Raw genomic sequence first — 7,974 nt, 5'->3', positions numbered from 1 at the left:
GGGCCTCCTCCGCGCGCCCCGCCCGCCCGCCGCCCGCTTAACCCTTTCCAGGACCCCGGGACTTCCTGCCGAGATGCGGGCTGCAGGCGTGGAGGGCGGCGCCACCTGTCCCCACGACGGCCCCACGGCCGAGGCTGGGCCCCAGCTGCGCCCCGGTGTGAGTGAATCCCCTCAGCCACCCCGCGAGAAGCGGAGAGCAGGTTCCCGCCGGCGCGCTCGGGGTTTCTGCCCCCGACCACACTCTTTTGTGTCCTGCTTCCCCTCCCCCGCTCCTCCTCTACAAAACCGTGAGATAAAATGTAGTGTTTACATATGTTTGCAAAATTGGGGACGCTGCGTTGTTGGCATATTTAGTGGTTAAAAACCTATTGCCTACCTCCTTACAGATTCCAGGATAAAAGACAAAAACGTTGCGAACGCTCAGAGGAAACTGCTGAACTTTGTTCTTCTGTCTGGAAGTGTGGCCTCCACCATCTCCGGCTCCCTGCAGCTCGGACCTGGCATAGGGCCACGGGGGGACCCTCTGGACCTCACCGAGAACTTGAAGTGTTAGCTCCACAAAGCCAGTGGACAAGGGAGACACTTCCTCTGACTCCAGCTGCTTTTTAGTCCTACATACAGCTGCTTCCTGCCCAGGTCAGTTCTAATTAAGACTGGACCCCTGATGGCAAATGCTATTTTTAAAAGTTTTGTGCAAAAATTATGATGATTACATTTCCATAGGCCCAGAGAGCCTCAGACTTGACTTTTTTCAAATTTTGCTTTTGACAGCCTTTGCCGGTTTCATACGCTGCGAGGCTTTTGGATTTCAGCGCCAGAGCTAACACCCCGAGAACATCCTTAAAAAACGTTTTCATTCAGCCAAGTGGAATACTTTACCTCGGGATTTGGATCAAAGGAAGCAGAAACCAAGCAAACTACTGGGATGTATATTTTTCAATTATCAGTTAACTATACCAGAAGCAGCTCTTTTGGGGGCTGAACTCATTCCCATCATGCTCCATTTTTGTTTTGTTCTCTTTACTCCAAAAACATTCCAAAATCTACTGGGATCTTTTTTCGCGGATGTTCTGTTCACCTTCACATGGAGACTGTGTGTCACTAGCTCACCCAGCTCCATTGGCTTAAAGATGCCTGGAGTGGAGTTTTAAACTTATTTCCCAGCGATGCCTCCAGCCCTTACCCCCATTCTTTCAGGGGAAGCTTTAGGCTGACCCACAGCTTTATAGCCTCATCCACGTCCCCCACCCACTTTTGTGGATTAGGATCCAGTGGCCCCTAAGTTTTCCCCAACCAAAGGTGGAGTACTGGCCTGTCTTCTCTACCGCTCTCCAAACTTCCAGAGATCAGGTACGTCGCATTTAACTTTTCTTCCCGCAGGATCTTACTATGCTTGCCATATAACTAGGTTCTTAGTAAATGTTTATTGAATGAGCGAAAAAGTAAATGAATTAACTTAAAATATTCATCCAACCCATATGCCATCTGGTAGATAAGGTGTGTGGGGAACCCCATCCATTTTCAGACTTTACATGTTTTATTTTTAAAAACGTACTGTGGTCCCAATATGGCCAATGGAAATTGCCGGGGAACGATCCATGCATTTAATTAGGAAGTCATTCAAACTACAGGGACATCCAGAGTCCCTGAAGTCAAACATGGGATCCAACAATACCCAGAAGAAGAAGGACTTGTCATAAACATTAAATAACGTCCATTCCAACAGTATTTCAAGAATATTATTATTTTACTGTTTTAAATTTTCCACTGCTCAGAAAGAGCCTAACCACGCATGGCACACTTGAAGAAGTGTATAAACGAGCCGTGCAGAGCTGTATGAGGTATAAATGAAAACGTAAGTGAAACTCAGAATTGCCCTGGGTGAGATGGTGTCCAGCCCCCTAATAAATGCAGGGTCTCCCGGCCTGGGCACCAGGCTTAGGGGACTCTGACCCCCATCTGGAAACTGCATGGGGAGAGCAGAGAGCACAGCTTTGGAATTCAACAGATGGGATTTCAAACACCAATGTCACCATTTCTCCATCTTAAGAAATTTGCACAGAACCCCTGACCTCTCTGTGTTCTTCTGTCCTCTTCTGTCTGACCAAGGTGACACATGCAAGGCATTTAGCGCAGTGGGTCTTAACTCTAGCGGGAGGACAACCCCACTCGTCACCTGTGACTTTGTCACTGCCCCTCTGGCTGAGTGTCAGCAAATACTTTCTGCGCTCCCAGTTCTGTGCTTCTGCGTGTCGTTTTCATCACACAACACCCAGTACTTACAGAAGATTCAGGCGGCTGGGCAGTCCAACATTGGGCCCTGTTTGGGTGCTGGACACCGGTTTTCTACTCGTGCTGATGCCAGAGAGCAGATAGTTTCCCCAAAGCTTAATAGCCCATAAGAGTTGATGCACTCCTGCCTTCCAATAAAAAGCAATTAAATTCCAGTAGCTGCCAGGAATCGATCCCGTTGCTACATAGTACTTTGAGTCTCTTGGCATGAAAAATTAACCAGAATATCTGTGTGTTGGTGTGGAAACATCAGTCCCCGCGGCCTTGAAAAATTCTGCCCGTGTCGTACGAACACAAAGCCATCTCCTACACAGAGCTCCCCGAAATTCCCCTGGCCCCACCGTGACTACCCCCTTCGGCTCTGATGGCTCTGGGTCCGTTTGCAGTGTCGTGTAAGCCATTTCTTCAACATGGTGAATATTCTCCTCAGGCCTGAGTTTTCCCAAGCATCTAATTAGCCCGTGCCTGAGAATGTTACACCCGAAAAAGAGGAATGTAAGTGCCCTGAAATACTGTTGACGATTGGCCATTAACTGGTTGTGTACTGACCGTGTACTTGTGATGTCACTGTACACATTTTCTGTTACGGACAGTCCCGGGTTTAGGAGAATACCTGAGTGGTCTTGATCTGAATAGGACAGTGGAGACCTTTCTTTTTAGCCTCAAGCCCCAGGGCCAGCACTGTGAGCAGATCAAGCTGTGCTCAGTGCTGGTCCAGTCGGTGAGAGGAGGAAGCCTGATTGTGCTGAGTGTCTCCCACCTGCCGTCCTTCATCACTGTGGGCAGCGGAAGGAGGGGGGTTGGGGGGGGGGGGCTGGCAGGCCACCAGGAGGCCAACAGTTCCTGTCAAGTGAGTCAGGACTGCAATCCCTAAAGGCCGTGAAGTTTATTAGTGCTGATTCTGGTAAACCTTCTCTTGGAAAAGACATACCAACTGAACAGTTACTTTTAAATACTTTAAAGGCATGTGTTTATCCTGTTAGAGCAAGTTATTTACAATCAAATACGATCTCACATGAATCTTTGCGGTATACCTACACGTAAGCGTGCATGTAACTCCGCAAAATACCCAGGTGTAGATACACGCGCTGCCAGAGGGCAGTTTTACAGTTGAGGAAACTCTCTCTCTCTCAAAGAGTCCGATGTCACTTTCGTGTCACATGCGGCCGAGCAGGGATGCTAGTCCTGCCCAACCCCGGGCCCTTCTTCACATTGACAGTGAAACACCGTCTTTCCAAATGAATGAGTCCGATCTTCCGAGTACAGATCAAGGAGGAGGCACAAAACCATACTTTGTGTAACGGGAATCGATATGTTAAAAATAAAATTGGTTTCCTAGTACATCTCAATGGCTTCATCCTGCCACACTGATTTCACCCCAAGCCCCAAACACTTTGTGCTGCGAGTGAAGGGTTCACTTTTCCGGCCGAAGCTGCCCGGTGCGTGAGTCGCCCGAGGTCGGGGCGGGGAGGGAGGGTGTTGGCCTTGCAACCTGGGGGATGGGTCCTTCTCTGCCTTAAAAACCATTCTGCTCAACACTCCTACTTCACACAGTGGGCCTGCAGGAACTTTCCGGAAGGGAATCTCCTGCCGCTTGCCCACTGCTCTAGTAGGTTAGGGCCAGGACGGGAGTTCTCTCCTGGACAAGCGGCACTGGGGACGCCCAGTGGTGTGGGTGCAGCAGGAGGGCCCGGTGCCTTTACCGCCACGCCGGGAAGGCGGTCCCCAGAGCGGGGTGCCTGCTGTTCTCAGATCAGTCTCTTCTACAGCACAGTTCTCTCACTACACAAGGAATGCTCTTGAGGCGTCTGGGTGGCTCGGTCAGTTAAGCAGCAAGGTCAGGATCTTGCGAGTCGTGGGTTTGAGCCCCACGTCAGGCTCCTTGCTGATGGCCAGGACCCTGCTTGGGATTCTGTCTCGCTCCTGCTCTCTGCCCCTCCTCTGCTCTCTCTCTCTCTCTCAAGATAAATAACTTAAAAAAAAAATCCAGTTAAAAAGAAAACAATGTCAGCAATGCCTTAGGTGAGGTGCAAGGTTAAATGAGACAAAAACCAAAATCAAAATGGAAGCACAGTGTTACCGTCTCCCACTGATAACACAGGGACTGCAAAAAAAGGTTTTTTTTTCAAGTTTTCACACAGTAAAGGTCTAACTAGGAAATCTCAAAAGTATAAACTAAATAAGGACACCTTATCCAATTAACCCCGACTTAAAGGTTCTTATGGGTTAAGTTGTGTCCCCCCGACCCCCGATAAAGGCACGTTGGAGTCCCAGCCCCTCAGAGCATGACCTTATTTGGAGATGGGGCAGCCAACTGAAATGAGCCGGTTAGGGTGGGCCCTAACGCAAGGTGAGTGGGTCCTTCTAGAAGGAGACTCCGTCACAGACGTGGACGGGCACAGAGGGAGGCTGAGTGGAGGCAGAGGCTGGAACGATACGGCCACAGCCAAGGATGCTGGCGAGCTCCGGCCCGCAGACGGCGAGGCCGTGACGCAGGGGTGCCAGCCTGGCCTACGGACCGTGGGAGGGCGCGTGTCCCCTGCCCCGGCCTCCCGCGGCCCTTCCTTACGGCAGCTCTGGGAAAGCAGGACAGGGGTCTGGGGTCTTCGCCTCTCAGACGGTCTGCTGTGGGGGAGCACGTGGCTGTTTTCCTTGTTTTTAACCCGTCGAGGACTGGCCTTCTCAAAATACGATACAAATGAATGGGTGGACAAAGGAGAGTTTGGCAAGGATACACAATACAGACGGCCACTTCCTCGGGATGCAGCTAAACGGGCACACGGCATTCTGTCAAAATGTCACCCGCGTCTCTGCTCCGCACGCGGCCTGGGGACAGTCGGGGACCCGGCCCGGTTGGAGGATGTGGGTCTGAGGAGCAGCAGGCTGCCGGCTGGTCCTCGAGAAGCCCCGGGCCACGGCACCCAGGGCGGCACGGCTGGGCTCTCCCGCTCCGTCTGTCCGGACCTCGACTTCCCGTGGGGTTGGGCAATGGGCTCGCAGAAAAGTAGCCGCGGGGTGGGGGAGGGGTGGTCACAAAGGGGCTCTAAACTATTGCCAATAAACATACACAGAATCCGGGGCGCCCGGGGGGCTCAGTCAGTCAAACACCCGACTCCTGCTTTCAGTTCCAGTCAGGAGCTCACGGTTGTTGAGCTCGGGCCCCACGTCGGGCTCTGGGCTGACAGCGCGGAGCCTGCCTGGCATTTTCTCTCTCCCTCCATCTCTGCCCCTCCCCCACCGGCTCTGTCTCAGGATAAACGATTAAAAGTCTGTACGTGGACACGGAACCTGGCGGCCGGCCAGGCGGGCCTCCGCGTCTTCCAGCACACGGCCCCTTTCCTGCCGCTCCGGGGTTCGGCCGGGCGCCGGCCAGGAGAGCTCTCCTGAGGGACATCGAAGCCGGAGGGCCTGTGTGAACCCTGGCCTTTCGGGTGCGCGATGCTCTGGTTTCATGGTTACAGAGATGCTGGACGCTGCTTCCTCGGCCCCGCTCCTGCGCTCAGCCCCCCGGAAGCAGGGGGCGGCCTCGGCCGGAGGAAGGGCCACCTGGCGCAGCTGCAGGGGACGGGACCCCGCAGCTCAGAGTCGTTCTGTGCCGCAGGAGGAGGCCCGGGGCCACCAAGCCTTCCCAGCTACCCCTGCCTTCCTCCCGAGAGGCCTCTGCCTCCTGCTATGTCTCCCCTCCTCGGGCATCTTTGGGGTCCCGCTCGGGAGGGAGCCTCCGTGGGAGGGGACCCCCGGGTAAGCGGATGACGGCACTGAGCTCCTGCGATCATCCGGACCCTTCCAGCAAGGCCGAGCCGGGCGCCTCCGGGAGCCGCCGGACGAGATGGGCGGAAATGTCCACGCACGAAAGCGGCTGCGTTACGGGAGCCTCCCCGCCACACCTGTGTCGCACCTGACATGGTGTGCGTCCGGGGGCTGCTCCCAGCTCTGCGTCCAGGCCCGCTCGGGGCCTCTCCGAAGCCTGTCCGCCACCTTTCCCCAGGCCGGGCCCAGACCCCGCTGCCCGGTGGGCGCGAGGTCCCAGAGCCGCTGGCTGAGGGTCCGTCCCCGCCCTGCCCGCCAGGTGTCCTGGGCCGGGACCAGCCTGTCATCAGAGACATCCTCGCCTGACGACTTTGTTGTTCGTGCCTTTTATTTCCCCTTGAACGTCTACCGTTTTGCTCTTAGAAAGGAAAAGAAAACATAAATGCGATTACTTTGGACAAGTGTGTTTGGGGAATGAGTTCCACAGAGACTCTGCTGAACCTCCAGTCGCCCCACTGTCCCCTCAGCCCGTCCCCCTCTCACGCCCCCTTCTTTCCCACACGTCACCTCTCTTCTGCCAAGCGAGGGGTCTCCCTGCCCGGCCACAAGGTTGGCCTGGGCCTCAGGCCTCCAAGGGGACGGGAGAGGGTTCGAGGAGGCTGCGTTCAGAAGGGACTGTGCCGGCTGCAGGGATTCACTGCCCTCGCCCCGTGGGGCCGTGAGAGTTCACGGGGTCCCCTGCAGAAAAGATGCCATGGGCAGAGCTCCGGGAAGGCCAGGGGACTCGGGAGACGGCTGTGGCCCCAAACCACACCTCAGCCGCCTTGGAGAACAGTAAGGTGTCATTTTCACACGGCCTGGGGCCGCAGGGCCTGCCTCTGGCTTCTGCCCTGAGTCCTTGGGCACTGGAGGCCCACCAGGCAGCAGGCGTGCTGTGGGAACACCTGGGGGGCTGCAGGTCTCAGAGACCCCCGACCACCACCTGCTCCATCCACAGAGCACAGTGCAGAAAACAGGAAGTCGGGACGCGGTCCCCACACCTGGAGAGCCCGCTGCAAACCACGTAAGCCCTGCTGGGTCAGGTGGCACCCGGTGACTCCTGAACAGAGCGTAGCGTGCGGCAGCCCGGGGGAGCTGCTGGGACACGGGGCTGATGGTCACTCCGCAGGTTGGTGCCCCTCCACCCGGCTGTAAGAAGACCTTTCAGACGATCCGCTGTCTGGTCCCATCTTGCCCTTCGCCCCGGAAGTTGTCCCGCAGAAGACGAGAAGCCTCCGCAGGATTCCTCCGGGCCGCCAGCGTGGCCGCCATCTGACGGCACCTCTGTGTGGCCCAGTCCTGCATGAATAAGAACTCACGTTTTCAATCCACAGGACGGTGCGGGTTCCCTGTGGTCGCTGTGACATGTTGCCATAAAATCGGTGGCTTCAGCTTCAAACAATACGCATTTCTTGCTTACGGTTCTGCAGGTGAGAAACCCAACCTGGGTCTCCCCGGGCTAAAGTCAGGATGGTGGCAGGGCCGGTTCCTTCTGGAAACGCCAGGGGAGGCCCTGTTTGCTCGCTTCTCTGGCGCGCACAAGCCCCTTCCTCGGCTTTGCCCCTGTGGCTCTCTCCCTCACCCGTTTCCTTCTCTGACCCGCCCGCCCCTCCCTTGCAAGGACCCTTGTGATGGTGCCTGGGCCCCCATGATCAAGTCTCGTCCCCTCATCCCAAGATCCTTAATTTAGTCACCTCTGCTAAGTCCCTTTTGCTGTGTGAGGCAACAGGGGGTCTGGGCACTAGGATGTGGACATCTGGGGGCCGTCGTTCGGCCCGGCACACGAACTCGCTGAGATGAGCGAGATCTGCAGAGGCGTCTGCACAGCACCGGAGCGGCGTGGCCCCGGGTGGGTGCCCCGGCCTTGGCCCTCCCAACCAGGGCCTGGCCCGC

The 7,974-nt window shown here is 55.8% G+C and overlaps 1 long non-coding RNA gene across 3 annotated transcripts; it reads left to right on the top strand.

The window, feature by feature from the left end:
- Positions 1-14: 14 nt before the first annotated feature.
- On the top strand, positions 15-3,641 carry LOC109498674. 3 transcript variants are annotated; one of them, XR_002155517.3, is made up of 3 exons: positions 15-157; positions 387-636; positions 772-3,641. It is a non-coding gene; the product is annotated as an uncharacterized LOC109498674 (long non-coding RNA). The 3 variants fall into 3 exon arrangements; XR_002155518.3 differs by lacking the exon at positions 15-157 and adding an exon at positions 182-287; XR_002155519.3 differs by lacking the exon at positions 15-157 and adding an exon at positions 189-299.
- The last annotated feature ends 4,333 nt before the right edge of the window (positions 3,642-7,974 follow it).

This window comes from Felis catus, chromosome B1, assembly GCF_018350175.1.
Source record: "Felis catus isolate Fca126 chromosome B1, F.catus_Fca126_mat1.0, whole genome shotgun sequence".
Lineage (NCBI taxonomy): Eukaryota > Metazoa > Chordata > Mammalia > Carnivora > Felidae > Felis > Felis catus.
Note: the sequence above shows the minus strand (reverse complement) of the source record. Positions and strands in the feature narration are given on the sequence as shown.